The sequence below is a fragment of the Anabrus simplex genome, chromosome 8 (assembly GCF_040414725.1).
Source record: "Anabrus simplex isolate iqAnaSimp1 chromosome 8, ASM4041472v1, whole genome shotgun sequence".
In the NCBI taxonomy this organism is placed as follows: Eukaryota; Metazoa; Arthropoda; class Insecta; order Orthoptera; family Tettigoniidae; genus Anabrus; species Anabrus simplex.
In genome coordinates, this window is record NC_090272.1 from 219,342,706 (window position 1) to 219,359,765 (window position 17,060).

The 17,060-nt window shown below is 40.8% G+C and overlaps 1 protein-coding gene across 1 annotated transcript in view; it reads left to right on the forward strand.

The window, feature by feature from the left end:
• The window catches only part of LOC136879375 (high-affinity choline transporter 1-like), a 192,603-nt gene that overhangs the window by 136,766 nt on the left and 38,777 nt on the right, over positions 1 to 17,060 (forward strand). The gene's annotated exons all lie outside the window — the stretch shown is intronic.

A 17,060-nucleotide genomic window follows, 5' to 3' on the forward strand; every position in this document is an offset into this window, starting at 1 on the left:
ACTTTCTTCTGAACTCTTTTGGTGATCCGAAATGCTGAACAGTTGTCCTTATATACTGTAGACCGGGCGAGTTCGCCGTGCGCGTAGAGGCGCGCGGCTGTGAGCTTGCATCCGGGAGATAGTAGGTTCGAATCCCACTATCGGCAGCCCTGAAGATGGTTTTCCGTGGTTTACCATTTTCACACCAGGCAAATGCTGGAGCTGTACCTTAATTAAGGCCACGGCCGCTTCCTTCCAACTCCTAGGCCTTTCCCATCCCATCGTCGCCATAAGACCTATCTGTGTCGGTGCGACGTAAAGCCCCTAGCAAAAAAATATATATATATATACTGTAGATAGAAAGCAGAATGTCTGCTTATCCGTCTGTCCGTCTTTTCGTAATACAAATCCACACCGTTCCTCGACCTGAAATTTTTTTTGTATACTTACCTTTAAGGTCCCTGTAGGTAACCCTGTCTACAATAAATCTGAATAGTCCTCTTCACTCCCTATATTCAGGCCCTTTGGCACTTTAACGTAGGCTCATATAGAAGAAATATCGAATTTGTCGTACAAGGACGAGAAAAAGCTCATTTTATGCCCCACGACGTCTTAGAAAACTTCTAGGTAAGCCCTACAGGACTCAAAACATTGTTTCAAGGCCCTAAAACCAATCGTTATGGAGATATTGGCACTACACTTCCTCCTCTCTAGGAATCGGATGAACAAACGACCGGCCGTAACCATGGCAACGTCAGCTTAATGATTCTACGGTAGAATGCAGGCCTGGTGTTCGAAGTAGGCACGTGCGTAAATGTAGCCAAGGCCAGGAAGAAATTCCGCTACACAATCACTGTGGGTGAGTGGTGGTAAACCACGCGTAGGGTTTGTGGTGGGGAGGGATCGGCTATAAAAATAATCGAAAATAATGTCGAATCCATAGATTACGGGGTCGATGTTATGAACAGCGACACTACACATGTCGTTTAAGTCCAAGTTGATTCCCCCATTGGCATGAGGTTGAGAAGGGATGAAAATGGTCCAAAATGGCCGAAATCATGGTCGTACATGTGTATATGTGTATATATTCCAGCACTGCTGTCAACGAAACCTCGAACACATTTAACTTATTATTTGAAAAAAAAATACTCTAAGGGGTACGACGCCCATACCACTCCTCCGGGAGGGGCGGAAAAATGGGTGAAGTATAAAAATACATAAAATAACCAATATTAATGTAGAATCCATGTTTTTGGCGTCGCTGAGATGAATAGTGACACTTCGCATGTCGTTTAAGTCCAAGTTAAACATGGGGGTCCAGAAGGGTTGGAAAAGAAAATGACCGAGAGGGGAGTTGATTCCAGAGTTTTCGGGGTCCCTTGCTGACAGGTCCAATGATAGTTTGAATCGTGTACATCATATCTATAGCCCGACGCATAAATAGATGCAGTTTTAACTTACTTTTACGTAGGTCGAATCTTAAGTCATGGCAACTTTTTTTTCTCGCGAACAGGAGACAACATGAGAAACCTAAGATATGCATTTGGAAACGTACGATATTTACTTGCGTATGATGCACTATATGGTCTATGTAAACAACAGTCTGGGTCTAAGCATACCCCCAAGTTCAGTGTGTGAGTGAGAGCGTCACAAAATGGAAGTCAACAAGCAGGAGCAACGATCGTTCTTCCACACCCGCCTTATTCGCCTGATCTGAGTCCATTTCACTATGATCTAATCCCCAAAGTCAAGAAGCCATTACGTGGACAACGGTTTGCTAACAAAGAGGACATCGTAACAGCATTTAGGAGAGAGGTGTCACACGTTAACGATTCACATGCAGCGAATAGTATTCAGCGCCTGCCCCACCGCTGACAACGAATAGTGGAAGTTGTGGATGATTATTTCGAAGGCCTGTAGCCAGTGAAGCCCTGTCCTTTTTCACGTAGTCTTGCGTATTTGCTGTCTATACCATAATAAAACAATGTTTACCAATGGCCTGTGTTCTGTCACTTTCATACGAGAATCTCCTGAAGTCAAAATTTGTCTTCAAGCACTATACATAAGTGCATGCCCAGTATTTCGAATTGCATGCCTCAGATTTTCCGTGTTGTCTCCTGTTCTCGAGAAAAAAAAATAGTTGCCCTGACTTGTGACTCGATCCTCGTATTATTATTTTATTTCTAAGGAAATGCTACTTCCCAGATAATCTGAGGTGTCACAAGGAAACAGTTTGAGGCGAAATTGAATAATCTAGAATTAAAACTTAAAATTATACACAAAACAATATTTTTAAATCTACAAAAGAGTTCGTAAACTATCGGTCAAAGTCACAATAAAGATATCTACTAGTATTCACTTCAAGCAGGTAATACAAGTCGTAAAAGTAAACATTGAAAAACCGTACCCGACCAGAGCCGAGCACTAAAGCCAGTTCATATACGAGGGCTATTTTTTCAACCTCCGATCGGTCGCGAAATTAAAACCACAGTGAGAATTTGACGAAGTGTTGTGCCTGTCGACCGCGTCACGACCCACTAGTCAGTTCGAGCGCGCACATAAACATGCCTAGGACAATAGAGTCTTCCGCCAAATGTGAATTGCGATTTCTTCATGCTGAGGGGTGCAATGCAATTTTCTCGAATCGCCTGATCTGCTCGCTGAACAAGATCATCGTCTGACACTCGCTTCCTTCCCCGACCGCCTGCATCATGAATGTCTGTACGTCCTGCTTCAAAGTTCCTGCACATCGCTGTCACACATGAAAGTTTCACCGTACACATTACACATTCGTCTATGAATTTTGGCTGCATTGCTCCTCTCAGCATAAAGAAATAGCACTTCACATTTGGCGGGAGACTCTATTGTCCTAGGCATGTTTACGTACTCACTGCGCGCTCAGCACTGACAAGTGTGTCGTGACGTGATCGACAGGCATACTAGAGACACTTTGCAACACATCTGCACAACGCTTCGACATATTCTCACTGTGGTTTTAATTTCGCCACCGATCGGGGGTTGAAAAAATTAGCCCTCCTATATTCATGAAATTTACAAATATTATTGGCGGTTAGATATATATACAGGATGAAGCGTAATTCGCGCACTCGGGCGTCGCAGCGCGACTCCTCACATGCCAGCAATAAAAAAAATGTCTCTTACAAAATTTCGTCTTGCGAGTATATCCGGCAGATAAACGACGTTGATGAGTAGCAATCTGGCAACACTGTAACCACATGTAGGGTAACTACCTCTGTCAGCAGAAGTTAGACGTACTGTACAGTTGGTGTAGTGGGTAGAGTTTTGGGTTAGCATGGAGGAGGTCGATGGTTCGATCCTGGGTTGAGCCCCATTTTTTATTTCCTAATTTCCATCTGACATTACCTACTGTAATACAGTTTTTTAATTTCGTGTGGCTATTTCTAGCCGAGTGCAGCCCTTGTAAGGCAGACCCTCCGATGAGGATAGTGTTATGTGTGGTGTGTGAGTTGCAGGAATGTTGGGAACATCACAAACACCCAGCCCCCGGGCCACCAGAATCAACCAATGAAGGTTAAAATCCCCGACCCGGCCGGGAATCGAACCCGGTACCCTCTGAACCGAAGGCCAGTACGCTGACCATTCAGCCAACGAGTCGGACACTGTAATACAGTAAGATACCGTTTCTGAGGTCACATGTATCCTACATTTACAACATTTTGTAACGCTGAAATAACGTAACGTAACGTAAGGCCCTAACGAAATGTTATGGACCTGAACGAGGCAAGAATGGCCGCCTCTGTGGTGTAGTGGTTAGCGTGATTAGCTGCCACCCGCAGAGGTCCGGGTTCGATTCCCGGCTCTGCCACGAAATTTGAAAAGTGGTACGAGGGCTGGAACGGGGTCCACTCAGCCTCGGGAGGTCAACTGAGTAGAGGTGGGTTCGATTCCCACCTCAGCCATCCTGGAAGTGGTTTTCCGTGGTTTCCCACTTCTCCTCCAGGCGAATGCCGGGATGGTACCTAACTTAAGGCCACGGCCGCTTCCTTCCCTCTTCCTTGCCTATCCCTTCCAATCTTCCCATCCCTCCACAAGGCCCCTGTTCAGCATAGCAGGTGAGGCCGGCTGGGCGAGGTACTGGTCATACTCCCCTGTTGTATCCCCCGACCAAGAGTCTGAAGCTCCAGGACACTGCCCTTGAGGCGGTAGAGGTGGGATCCCTCGCTGAGTCCGAGGGAAAAGCCGAACCTGGAGGGTAAACAGATGATGATGATGACTAATCTATGGGATCATTGGAGGAGGGTACAAAGAAAACAGGTTTCACATCTAGTAGATGAAGTGGTGCGAATAAATTCACGCCCACGGCGTGGAAAGGGCGCCTTTCAAAGCTGACCAATGAAAACGATTGTTCGTCCATTTCTAGGATCGTAGTATGTAAGGGCAAATGATTTCTAGAGGCCCCACTGCAATCGCTGTTGACGATTAAGGTGCCAGATACCACACCACCTGGACTAAATTTACGAAATAAAAAACATACGCCTCAACTCAGGATCGACCACTCGACCTCCTACATGCTAACCCAAAACTCTATCCACTACACCAACTGTACAGTACGTCTAACTTCTGCTGACAGAGGTAGTTACCCTACATGTGGTTACAGTGTTGCCAGATTCCTACTCTTCAACGTCGTTTTTCTGCCGGATATACTCGCAAGACGAAACTTTGTAAGAGACATTTTTTTATTGCTGGCATGTGAGGAGTCGCGCTGCGACTCCCGAGTGCGCGAATTACGCTTCACCCTGTATATGTTATAGTGGAAGTGGATGGTTAGAGAAGGTAAGCCTTCCCTGGTACGGTACATGTGTGTATGTTCAGTCCTCAGCCCTAAGGCTTGTTGGATCCTCAACAGCTCTGCCATTAGCTGTCACACATGGCCTAAGCATCGCTGAAGAGGCGTACTAGGAAAATGAGGAGTGAGGTAGTTTCCCGTTGCTTTCCTTACCGAGCCTGAAGTTGCTATTGCATATCATTGGCCAAGCCCACTGAAATGCATACACCAACCGACCCTATGAGCAACATTTTCGCACCATTTATAGCAGGGACTGGCTACATAAGGAATGATATTTCTAGGTCCCGCATACCTCAGTCACTTTCATATTGTTAAAGCCAAGGATAAGACAGAGACAGATCAATGGAAGTAACAAAATTGTTCTATCCCGTACTATGAGACATAGTGTACTGTAAACACTAGGTCCTGCCAGCAAAGGAGCCGTATTCATTGACTAAAATGATCAGTGAAAGCTTACCAAAAATTAATTAAACACAGCCACTAGTGAATGTGCACCATCAATGGCCCCAGTTAGTGGATGTGTACAGTAGCAGGTTATTAATTAACATGAGCGTCCAGCAATGGTACCAGGTCAGTTGGTTATTGTTGTGTTATACAGCAGTTGAATCAGTGAAGTTCTACGAACATCTGAGAATGGAACGGGGAAATCCCAATCGTAATTGTTTTCATGGACAGAGAAAAGTACGAGCCACTTATCAGCAAGATTAAATCACGAAAGAGGGACGGCAACGACTACAAGTTTTTGAAGGGATACGAAGTGATCACGAAGCTGTTTTTGTGGTAATTAAAAATAAATGTGAAATAAAGGAAGATATTAAAATTATTAGGCAGTACCATATGACTGATACAACAGGCATGAGGGAGTTTTTAGTAAACAACTATGATCGGTGGAAAACGGCAAATAAAAATGTAAACAGACTCTGGGACGGGTTTAAAGCAATTGTTGAGAAATGTGAAAATAGGTTTGTACCTTTAAAGGTGGTAAGGAATGGTAAATATCCACTATATTATAACAGAAAAGTAAAGAGACTAAGAAGGAAGTGCAGATTGTAAAGAAATGGAAATAGCTATGGAAGTAAGGAGAAACTGAAAGATTGAAGTGAATAACGTAATTAATACAACCTGCTACTTAAGAAGGCAGTAATAATTGTTTTAATAAATATATGTTCAATTCTGTTTTCTTTTCATAACTAAAATGAAACTTTCAGTGCAGCAATTTTTTTTCTGATCATATTTTATACTTTTCATGCTATTTTATATAATTTAACCATGTTTTAAAATTGCAGCTCATAAAATGCAACTTTCGAAATATGACTGTGTTTGGTTATTGCAGCACCATGGTTCACATTCTTTACCTCTTGGCAGTGAAGGTATACCATCACTAGCGATGGTGCACTATCCCTAGTGAATGTGCATTGTTTGGCAAAACTGGTATCAATAATTCACTTTCACTAAAGGAGTCAGTATACCAGTAATGGTACACCTTCACTGAAACTTCCTCTATAACATATATAATAACAAGAGATGGGAACTATACGCGCTAACAGGTTAGAATGCAAACAAGGCCCAAGTGTCATCTACCCGCTCTACAATTATGTCGGTGAGTTGCATAAGTGTTAGGGGTTCTCATAGTTCAGATTGTTAAAGATCATGCAAATCTCACTGCAGAGCCGTCATGCGGGTAGACACACTTGCGCCTCGTTTGCATTCTAACCTGTTAGCGCGTATAATTCCCATCTCTAACAATAACCTTATATTGTCTCTTTGTATCCGCAGTTTTTTAAATATTGTTGTAACAATACGAAGCCTCCGTATTGCTCTACTGATACCACAAAAGAAATATCCAATTGACATTTTTAAAATGAACTAAGACTGTCATCTCGTATCTTGCATATTATGACACTTGTTCACAATAACTCGTAAGTGAAAAATTAACACCTTAGAGTAACATCTATTATGTTAATCAATATTATTTTATTTTCGATTTTGATGCTTACTTTGTATTGGTATATCTTCTTTTTCATATTCAAGAACATAAAAGTTTTTCTTTGCTCTTCTATAAATTAAGGATTCAGCTTCATACGAGGTATCCATTATTCAACGGCTGTAGGAGTATTATGAACAACTGCCAACTTAACGTAACACATACATTTCGTGTAACTTTTTCATACATTCACTTCAAACTAAATAACGCTGCTTCCAATTACTTGTACCAAGCGTATTGGTCTTACTTCATAATTGCCACCTTACTACACAACCGAAGATTCTAAGTTGAATTCCAAGGAAGTCAGAGCCGTTGGAGGAAGCAAAAGAATGGCTTACCCCAAGAGAGTGTATTGTCACTTCAACACTTCTACAAATGATCAGCCCAGACCTCATGCAACCAACAGTTTCATATATTTCGACGACCTTGCTTTGACGGTACAGACAAGTGATTTTTAAGAATCAGAACAGTTGCTTAGAGGACCTTTAATAACCTTTTCTGACTACTATAACAAGAACCCCCTGAATCCAAACCCACAAAAGACTCAGGTCAGTGCTTTACACCTTCGAAACAGACAGGCAGGAAGAAAACTCAAGGTAACTTGGGAAGGCACCGAATTGGAGCACTGTTTTACACCCAAATACCTTGGAATTACTTAGACAGGTCCCTCACGTATCGACGGCATTGCCTAAACACAAAACACAAGGTGTCAGCCCGTAACAACATCATTCGGAAACTTGTTGGTAGTAACTGGGGTGCTGAACCTCAAGTGGTCCGTACTTCTGCCATGGCATTTTGCTTCTCCGCGGGTGAATATGCCTGCCCAGTGTGGTATAAATCCGCCCATGTAAAGCAAGTGGATGTGGCCCTTAATGAAACTGCGAGACTAATTACTGGATGTTTGAAGCCAGCTCTAGTTGACAAACTGTATTGTATGGCAGGAATTGCTCCTCCTGATATATGCCGGGAAGTAGCCGCAAATGTCGAAAGGAAAATCGTTGAAGAAAATGAGCTGCATCCACTACGCAGACACACTCCACCAAAGCCTATATTGAAATCTAGTAGGAGTTTCCTACAGTCAATATCTCCACTAAAAAGATCTCCGAGAAAGCCAGAGAAAAACTGTGGGTAGCCAGACCAAGTCATCTTCAAACATGGACAAAGCCAGCTGAATGCTTACCAACCGAACACAACTTGGACTGGATCACATGGAGATCACTGAACAGGTTAAGAACAGGTTTTGGAAAGTCTAAGGACAACCTAGTGATATGGGTATATTTAGATGTATCTCCACTATATGTATGCGGAGAGGTGCAGACTACGAAGCATCTACGTTAGTGCTCGTGTTACCCTGATTTTTGCAGTGAGCAGGATTTGCTCAAGGCACAAGGAAATGCAATCGCAGTTGCTCGCTTCTGGGCAAAGGCTATTTAATACCATTTTGGTATATATGTGTAAATTCCTTCTGTTTCATTATTACTAAATTGTATTGTAAAGAAAAAGTTTTATTGTATGCTTTTGACTAGAATAAATAAATAAATAAATAAATAAATAAATAAATAAATAAATAAATAAATAAATAAATAAATAAATAAATAAATAAATAAATAAATCCCCTCACGTCGATGAAACTAGATTAAAACAACTTTAATTTTAACTTGACTGTAACATTCTTTCTTCTTGCAAACGATTAGAAGAAGGGTCTCTTCCTTTCATTCTTGCTATGTGGGAATCTCGTGCGTGCTGCTCGGATAAAGAACAGACCAAAGCGCTCATTTAAAGTAAGAGTTCTTTCTCATTTCGCTGAGTGCTCCTATTTTCTATTTTATGGGAGACAGGAGGAAATGGAAGAAGACAGCTCGTTCACCCCTCTTCATTACATTATCGAGAATGGAGTTCAGTTAATTGTCCGCATAAACTGATTGTTAGGAAATTAGCTTGGGTCCTGCTGTGAGTGGGGGCGGTAGAACAACAGCCCTGGTAACCCTCGTCTGCCGTAAGGGGGACCGCGAAGCTCTCAACTTGGGAGAATTGGTTATCACTGTTTCCCTCTAGCTGACTCTGTTATTGCTTCCTGTTACTACTATCAGGCTGCTCATTTTCATATTTCCCATCCGACCTCCCTTGGTCAACACATCTTCTCCCTCATTTTCACTTCCTTCGCTGCCCTTAACTTGTTTTAGCAGATAACTTCATTCTTTAAAAGGGGCAAAACCTTTCCATTGTGTTTCTGATTAGTATTAACAGAATGTCGTTGTCTAGTTGTTCAATAATTTATCTTAAAATAATAATCACCACCATTTCTTCTGTTGGAAGTTCAAAGGAGGGCCAAATATTTTATATTGGAAACTTCTCAAAATTTCTGCAACAACACCACTATCATCTCTGACCCCACCTGTGGGGGAACCATCAGAAATCCCCATCTGATCCCAAAATGATGGTAATACAGCAACGCTTAGGGATAAAGTCTGATTTAATATAAGTTGTCCTGCCAAAATATTAACTGCACCTAGGTGTTGTTATATGAAATAAGACTGTAAAAATATCGCTTATACCTCAAGAAAATATTCCATTTTAAGAATAAAGGCTTCCGTGATCAACGACTTATTTTAATGTATCTTTGTACAATTGGTTTTACGTCGCACCGACACAAAATACAAGTGGTTTGGCATTAAGAGGTCTAATTTTGATTATACTCTTCAGTGAAAATATCTGTTCTCTGTAGGAGTGGATCTTTAGGAAGCCGGCTTAATATGCAATAGTCTGCGGATCAAAAATGTGATCAGTGCGAGTTTGAAGTGCTTTTAACAGGATTTTATAGGCAACTGAATAAAGAGGTATGCCTCTGAAGTTATTCACATTTGATTCATTGCCGTTTACTGAAAGAATGTATAAAAACTGATTGACATTCTTTAAGAATAGTTTCTGATTCCATGTATCGTGAAATAATTCTTCTATTTTGGCTACAAAATTGGGTCATCCCTTTACAAAATCTATGGAATCCTTGCAAGATCCTTGTTGTAGGGGATATATGTAATTATTGGGTGAGTTGAGGAAGGACTCAAAATATTGAGCTGATCGTGCACAACTGTTATGATTATTCAGAATAGGACTGCCATTCTCACCCTGGAAACATAGCGAAGGGGCTTGGTAGACCGTAAGTTCAGATTTTTGAAAGAATGTTAATATCGCAAAGATTATTTCAATGGTCTCAAGCTGAGCCTTTTAATTAGCACGTTTTATTTCACGGATCATTTGGGAGTAAGTTCACGCTCATTGTCTTATTCCAGCTATTACAGGCTTGACACCGTTTTCTAAGAATTCCATCACACTGTTCAGTCCACCGTGGGCGTTTTGATCATAAGAGCAGCAACATCCTTAACCTTCTTGGAAATATGTTCCCAATTGTGTGACTACGGAGAGTCAAACTCTTCCTGGTCAACATAAATTACATTTTGATTTGTATTATTTTATTTATTTGTTTCAATCGTTAAAGTAATCTATGGACCACATTGACACAATCCACCAAATCGTCTATCTCTCAAACTTATTCCCTTTTTATTACACTCCTTCCAGACGTTCATAAGTCTTTGACATCTCTTATGTAGCTCTTCAACCGAGATGTTGCGTTACCTGACGAGTTTCTCCGGTGGATTCCTCATTCCCGAAATTTTCTTTCTATTGTTCTTTCCTGTATATTTCCCTCCTCCATCCCCTCTTCTTCCAAGTATTTGTGAACCATAAATGTTGTGCCTTCCACTTTTCTTGTAGACTGAACATCGTGTGTGCCAGTCTCTTTGGACTAATCTTTTTAATATGGCCATAAAATGACAGTATTTTAACATAGTACTTGTTATCTTCTCAACTTTATCATAAAGTTGTCAGTTCGGTCGCAATCAGAACATGGGTTGTGAATCTAGTGACTTTATGGACTTAAGATTTTTCTAAGGAATCACCTTTCTCTGTTTCCAATGACTGGGTCCGTTACTTTCGTCATAGCTTCCGCCGCACATAGCCGCTGTTCTCTGACCACTGTACAATAATGAAAATGAAAATGAAAACCTACAACCTGTTTTCCAGTCATTGACCGGGTCAGGGATGGAATGAATGAAGTAGATATAGGCTGTTAGTACGATGGGGTCGCCACTCCCAAAGTGATTTATTAATGACTGACAGATGCTATGAAATGATAATGGAGAGCGTTGCTGGAATGAAAGATGACAGGGAAAACCGGAGTACCCGGAGAAAAACCTGACCCGCCTCCGCTTTGTCCAGCACAAATCTCACATGGAGTGACCGGGATTTGAACCACGGTATCCAGTGGTGAGAGGCCGACGCCCTGCCGTCTGAGCACCGGAGGCTTCACCCACTGTACAATAATGTTTTTATTTTGTTTGGATGGATATAGACTTGGATTTATAAGTTCCATGAAAGCCATTTCCATATTTCCCACTCTTCTGTTTATAGCTTCTTTCTCATTTTTATTACTATTATTATTATTTCCCTTTAAGAGATCAGATTTTCCACTAGACTGGCCGTTACATCTCCTTAATCCCTCCATAACTCATGCGAAAAGCCATATGGAGAGAAGGAATGTTCTTAAAGTGGCAGAAAGGACCAGGGATCGAAACTCGAGAATCTAATATTTTCTCGACCCAAACCAGACTACCACCCCAACGCCCACCCCCGCAATGCCCACACATCCCCAGACCACCACGAAACCAAGCATCAAGCCCACTAAGAACTACATGAAAATTCTCACTTCCTACAAAGAAACAGCCTTCTAACGTCACTTCTCAACAAGAAACAGCCTTCTAACCACAAATCCACACTCAAATATAGCCTAAAACCACCAAAAACCTATGCCAATCCCATAAAAACAGTAATCATCACTACAACCACTGAAGCACTGCAACTTAACCGGACGCCGAGACGAGACGCACACAATGAAGCAGCCAATAACATATGTTATATTCTAAAGCCACAACAACGTATCGACCACCTGATACGCAAGAATTTCACATATTCTTAGTATTCTTGAAAATTCAGCGACAGGGCTCAGGTTGATAAGTTAAGCAACATTGGGCATGGTTAGCACCCGGCTGGGTGACCATACATGTCTACTACCTGTCGCTGGACCATAATCGTTTATAAATTAAACACCTCAACCATGGTCAAACACTCCGCGATGCTGAAGGTACGAAGCTCGTCTTGCAATTTTTTCCTAATACAGAACCACATTATAAGTACATCTTTTATTATTATTATTATTATTATTATTATTATTATTATTATTATTATTATTATCATTAATCAATCTATACGTATTACTCTTATACTTATTTTCTGAAACAGTCCAGGTGATCGCTAAAGCGAAACCGTTACTGGAATACAATTAAAACGACTGATCCATTTAGAACCTAATATCTAAATTACTCATTTGTAAATATATATAATATTATTCTATAGGCTTTATCTACTATCTCAGACGTTGGCAATCACTACGGACAGTGCATCTGCAACTGGATACAGCTATTGTGTAGTTCTTAATCTCATTTAATCTTTGACATTACTGAGGTAAGATATTTCTCTTCCTTTTCCTCTCCTTCTTCAGTTCTCTCCACAGAATTTATTCCACGATATTAACTTAATATAACGAGAACGTAATTTCACTCGTACTAAGTTCGGTACATTGCCAACCAGTGGCGCTGGCTGCTCCGAGAAGAGGTCTGAGTGGTGGCCCACTCTGTCGGTCAAACATTGTACCTCGTCAATATCGCGCCTGACTGAGTATGCCGCATGGCAAGCAGGAAAGAAGGAAGTGTTGCCTAAGGCGCAAGCTAGTTTTCGTGTTCAATATTCATTATGTGGCTTCTTTTAGACTCTCACTACACGCTAATTACTCAAGGAAAAAAATATTCATGTCATACCCCGCTTAGTAATGAGTAATGAAATATTTTCTTTCTCAAGAATAATACTGGAGTTCAGATCGACGACACGCTGAAAGGAAACAGAGAAAATAACTGAGAAATGTTTCTGTTATTATTATTTTATTTTTTATGTACTTTTTGCTTTCGTTTGGGCCATCTGTAGACTGCGCTTGACAAACTTTGCATTATTTTTAGCCTTCTATGCCTTCCCCCTCTGGTGGTATCCTTTAATCCTTTCCCCAACTTCATTCTTCTGTATAAGATTTCCCTTTTCTTACCAGTGTCTCCCCAGTCTCCCGGAGACCACGGAACGTCCTAACGAGTTGTCTAAATCGATCATCTAAATAAATCATCTTCCGTAACTCCCATCTTATTCAAGTCCAATCTCACTTCTCGAAACAATTTCTGCTCTGTCTTTATCTGTTTGGAGAATTCAAAGATTCTCTTCGTCAGCATGATATTGTCCACCTTCTACGAGTGTCCATAGAACTCTTCCTCATCAATTCAATTACACCTTTTTTTCTTTGCTACAGTTCTTTGTTAGATTTGAGTCTTCTCTCCCCATTCTTTACATTTGGGCTTAAAATTTTTCTGAATATTTCCTTTTCTCTCTACCGAATATTTCCAAGCCCGCCTTTTCCAATGATGTCCAATGTTTCGGCAGCATACAGGCACTCAGGTTTAGTAACGCTGGCAAGCTGCCTCAGTTTAGCCTCATACGATAGGACCTTTCCGTTGTAGGTTTTCGTCGTCAGATGAAATGTCATTTACGTTTTTGTCGTTCGCTGTTTAATTGCATTATTTTCCTATCCATTTTTTTGGTATTTTTCAACAAAATACTTAAAAATTTCACTCTCTTTATTTTTCGGTCTCCTAACTTAACTGTCGAGGGGCCTCTTTAATGTTGGTCATGAACTCGGTTTCTCAAACGAGATTTGAAACCCAGTCTTCTTCGCTTTCGTCCTGAGTTCTTGAATCGTTTTCTTTCCTGTTACTCCTTTGCTGGTGAGTATCACTATTACATGAGCGGATGCCAAACAATGTATACTTACACTCTCCCAATCTTTAAAGTATCTTCGCTAGGAGTTCCCTTTTTCCATTCCCTAACGATACACTATTATTATTATTATTATTATTATTATTATTATTATTATTATTATTATTATTATTATTATTATTATTATTATTATTATTATTCGTAAAATAATAACAAAGCCTCAGGTGAAGACTCGGTCACAGCAGAGATGCTGGAAACTCTGTCCATCCTGTACATTTTCTTTTAGGCTTCTCTGCAAATTTATGTTTACTCACTAAGCTTCTAAATTTTGTTCTGTTACTTCCAGATATTCGTTTATTTCCACTAAACAATTAATGCGGCTTATTAGGTTTAACGCTAGTTTTAGAAGGTTCCCTGTCAGCCTGTTGCTGCGCATTCTGTGTAGGTTTCTGTAGAATTTTTTAAATTTTATCTGTGAATTTTCCTGTGCCATGATTAATTTTTTGTCGTTTAGTTTTTAACCATATTCCATTTTTGTTGGTCCTAGGGTTTATCTGAGGATTTTCTCTCTTCTTTTTCGATGATTTTATTTGTGACCTGCTACCAGTTATCAAGGCTTCGGATCATAAACTGCCTCTCGTTTGATCACTGCGTTGTGGCGTCGTAATTTAGCATTTTTGTGTATCTAGTATACACACTTTGTTGTATCTGTACCACGTGATTTTGCAAGCTCCTTGAAGTTTTGTAGTCGTTTCTTTGATTCCTTCTTGACTTATCTCTCCTGGTTGAATAATTTCAGCTATACATCTTAATTTATCTGCTTCGAAGATTTTTTCCTAATTATGTGAGTAATGATTGATAGTCGAGTTTTGACTTGGTTCCTTCCTAATACTGTATCTCTTCAAATGAAATTTGGAGTCCGGTTTTTGCTGCTATTTCATGAAGTTTTTCTATGGGCTGGATTGCTTCTTGTCGGTTACTGGGAAGGATTGCAATGTGTCTGCAATCAAGATGAATATTGTTTCTCAGCAGACTGCCAATATTCACGCTATAGTTTATTTTCTTTGATTCACGAATCACGTTTTCCAAAACTAAATTGATTAATAGTGGGGATAAACCATCTCCTTGTCGGACAACGGTTCTGAATCCGGTTCAGAAATTTCTCACAGAAATGTAACATTTTATATTGTGTTGGTTAGAGGTTTTTGATCAATTCTCTTGCTTTCCTGTCGACTTGGAATTCCTTTTAGTGTTTTGGACACTGTCAGTCTGTCTATGGAGTCATAGGCCTTATTCTTATTCTTATTCTTATTCTTATTCTTATTCTTATTCTTATTCTTATTCTTATTCTTATTCTTATTCTTATTCTTATTCTTATTCTTATTCTTATTCTTATTCTTATTCTTATTCTTATTCTTATTATTTTATCGTCGCCATAAGACATCTGTGTTGGTGCGGTGTAAAGCAAATTATAAAAAGAATAATCTCCTTCTACCATTTTCGCACACTCTGGTGGGGTTGCGGATGCGAACTATTTCGCAACTGTAAGTTTGGTCTGTTTAACGGCCAGTTGCCCTTCCTGACTCTAACCCTAAGAGGAGGGATGTTTTTGCTATTGAATGTTTCCGTGGTTGTTGGTAGTGTGGTGTTTTGTGTGAATATGAGGAGGAGTGTGTTGCAACAAACACAAACACCCAGTCCCCGAGTAAGACGAATCAAGCGGATGCGGTTAAAATCCCATTCTGTACGGAAATCGAACCCGAAACCCCCTGAACCGAAGGCAATAATGCTGATCATTCGGCCAAGGAGACGGACACTAATAACTAATGAAATGTACTCTCTATATTTGAAAGAATAGTTTGCTTAAGTCTCTGAATGGCAGTCTAATTGTAAATTAGAATAAATCCTCTCGTTATACAGCGTCATCCAATGAACTCAGAACCACAACTCAGGCAAGCGCTTTCCGCCGGCCAGGCAATACCAAAACAAGCCGGAGTGACTGTCTGACAAATTCCAGTGTACGTTAGTCCTACACCCTAATTCTCCTAGCGAAGCAGATTATGTTTCTGAAAACAGAATGAGATTGAGAATTTCTTCATCATGCACTCTATTCAAAATCCATTCACTAAATCTAATCCTAAACATGTGATCACCCGGTTTAAGTTCTGGCACCACAGTACATTAATAGAGTTTTGACCTAAGTAACTTTGTAGCCATTTGCACGGAACCGTAAGAAATTTACGCTTGCCGAAAAAGACGGCTAAGGCATGTCATCGGAGTATTTTTTTAACAGCTGTCCAATGTCTTGAAAATGTTCTTCTGTTAGCACTGAACGTTGCCTTCCTCCCTTCTTATCATGGATATTTACCGTTTCAAGAAGTGTATTAACTAATCTATGAACCGTTTCGCGACTTGGAAATCGAAAGCCTGGGTATTTCTCTTAAAATAATTAACAGCGCGAGCGAATTCTGTACGGATATACGAATCGTAAATAAACACTCGATGTGGAATAGAATAATTAGGCTCATTATAATTCTTTTCCATTTATTCCCACTTCACGTTGCACACGGGTGATGCTCTCACTAAAACGACACAAACTGCGTTGCGAGGCAAAGGCAGAACCAGTAGTCCTTAGTGGCTCCCTCCAAAACGCCCTCTCCCCAGCCCCCACCCCCTGCCATGTGCAATCATTGGTCAGCTTAGACACTTCCAGCCGCCGCTACGGTTTCAAGATAAATGGATGACCCAGTATTACTCTTATACCTTTACTTAGTTCTAAGATGTCACCGATTTGTGTTATTTAAGTTGCGTGGATTGACATTTAGAAAAATTTTATGGTTCCATATACATAAAAGCTTTCCTTAAAATTTTATCTCCTTCTCATTGGAAGAAGGCCTTCCACTCAAAATTGGAAATTACAGGAAATTATTCGCATAAATATGTCCGTTAGGAGCTCTAAAGCGTCCGTCTCTGTGGTGTAGTGGTTAGCGTGATTAGCTGCCACCCCCGGAGGCCCGGGTTCGATTCCCGGCTTTGCCACTAAATTTGAAATGTGGCACGAGGTCTGGAACGGGATCCACCCAGCCTCCGGAGATCAACTGAGTAGAGGTGGGTTCGATTCCCACCTCAGCCATCCGGGAAGTGGTTTTCCGTGGTCTCTAACTCCTCCAGGTAAATGCTGGGATGGTACCTAACTTAAGGCCACGGCCGCTTCCTTCTCTCTTCCTTGTCTATCCCTTCCAATCTTCCCATCCCCCCGCAAGGCCCCTGTTCAGCAGATCAGGTGAGGCCGACTGGGCGGGGTACTGGTCATCCTCCCCAGTTGTATCCCCCGGCCCAGAG